This window comes from Crocodylus porosus, unplaced genomic scaffold (genome assembly GCF_001723895.1).
Source record: "Crocodylus porosus isolate Cpor-Errol unplaced genomic scaffold, CroPor_comp1, whole genome shotgun sequence".
In the NCBI taxonomy this organism is placed as follows: Eukaryota; Metazoa; Chordata; order Crocodylia; family Crocodylidae; genus Crocodylus; species Crocodylus porosus.
The window spans coordinates 131,694,425-131,696,543 of record NW_017728943.1 but is presented as its reverse complement, the minus strand read 5'-3'; positions in this window follow the sequence as shown (position 1 = coordinate 131,696,543).

The following is a 2,119-nucleotide window of genomic DNA, read 5'->3' as shown; positions in this document are numbered from 1 at the left end:
TGTGGTCAGTCTTCTGAACTTGCTCTTGTTTTATGTTGTAGCAATCGTATTTTAAACAATTACCAGGATAGTGGCATTTTTTTCCATTGATGCCAGGCTGCAAACAGATATCACACTTGTGCTTCCATAAAAATGTTCAGGGTGGCACAAAACCTGAGTGAATAGACACCGCTGGTCCTTTTTGCACCAAAAATAGCGATGCAGTGATTTGAGTAATAGTTTGTGCTGCCTTTTTACAGTGGACACCTGCTTGTTTAGTGCGTGTGAGTGAGAGCAGCTAACTGTACTCTCCAGCTGCCTCCAGCAGGGGCTCTTAGGGCCCAGTCCTGTGGAATAGCAGCTCCAGGTGCCTGGCCTCAAGTGGGGAGTTTCCTAGGACACCCCATGCACTCCCCACTGCACACTTGCAGACACATCTCAAGACTTCACCTGTAGAGGAACCCAGGGCACGTGTTTCACACTAGGCACACATCCATAAGTGCAGAATGAGGAACACATGGGGTTACCCGGGACATCCCTGGGTAGGGGCCGGGCACCTGGGACTGATCCCCTGAAGCCCTGGGAGCACCAGGGTCCCAATCCTGCAGGACAACATTTGCCAATCAATCAACACCTCTCAGCACAACTGATCCCACCACAAAAATGACATGTATTTGTAGCCATGATGACAATATCAGGATTTTGTTATAGTAACACTATATTCTATGATCATGGATTGGTTTTGACTTAAAGGACTTCTGCTTGTAGGTACTCTGAGCTCTCAACTCTTACAGCTATAATCAGAGTTCAGGTTACCCAGCAGACCGCTGCAGATATTGACTATTGCAGATTCAGGCCTTAAATCCGTGAGCATATCAATAACCGAGGGGCTGGTTGCAGCTTCTAGGAAAAGGTGGTCTTTTGAGATATTGCCTTCACATACCCCTTATTTTCATCCTTCTATCAGAGACTACCACACCAGAAGCTCTTGTAAGTCATCATCTTTTGGTACATACTACATAGCAGGATAGTCACATGTACTGTTGACATGTCTCAGCAATTAGAGATCCAAATCTGACTTAAAATGCCCCATGATTTCACAGCACAATGAATACGTGTTCAGACTTACAGGTCCTAATCCAGAAAAAGTGCTGAGGACTCTCAGCCTCCATGTATTTAGCTAGGAGCTGACAGTGTGATATTTTATAAACACCACTAGTCATTTAAAAATATTGTGTGCGAATCCCCTTATTTCAGCTGTTTCAGAACACCAGGGGCTGCAATGTGAGTAAATTGAGTTTTTTCAAAGTTACACAACTGTACATGACAGCTGAATTTGGTCTACTGTGAGAGAAGTCAATATAACTAGAGGCTTAATCCAAGTAGGTGTATAAGGACCAGGGGTGAGATCCAGCGAGTCCTTTTCATCCTCTTGATAGAAGGCTGCGGTGGTATAAGGCATCCCTAGGCTTTCCTTGTTCATCTGGACAAGGATTTTCCTGGTGCAGGCACTCTGGTGAACAGGCATGACCAGGGATCCGGGTTTTCTGTTCCATATGGGAAAATGGAGTAAAACACGGATTTCCTTCTTTACTGGAGGAAAATGCAGATTTCTCATTTTAGCGGAGAAACCCAGAGTTTGCAGTTGTGCAGCAAGCTCTCTGTAGGCTGGCAGCATTGCAGCCTGCAAGGGACTGAAGGGAGCAGGAGCGGGAGGAGGGTGGTCAGGCAGGGGGAGCCATGTACATGCACATGACCGCCAGGCAACCTGGAGAGCAGCTCCTGCATGGAAGTTGTGAGGGGGAGGCAGGGAGGGGATTGAAGTCTTCATAGGGAGGGAGGGAGGGAGTTGGGCAGGTCTGGGGCTGGGACTGCTGCCCAGCTGGGCAGTGCATGGAGCTTGGGGCCTGGGGCCTAAAGGCACAGCCACAGGACCCCAGCCAGGAGCAGGAGTGGGCTGTGGGCGGCTTGTCCAGGGGGTACGGGAGAGAAGAGATTCCCTGCTGCTGTGTGCCCTCCCAGGTGGCATTGGGGAACCCTGCCCCCAGATCTTTGGGGCAGGTGTGGGCTGCCTACTATGGGCTGGGGCTTCTGCCCTGCTGCCCTCCCCCAGGATCTCTGCAGCCCAGCGTGTGCAACC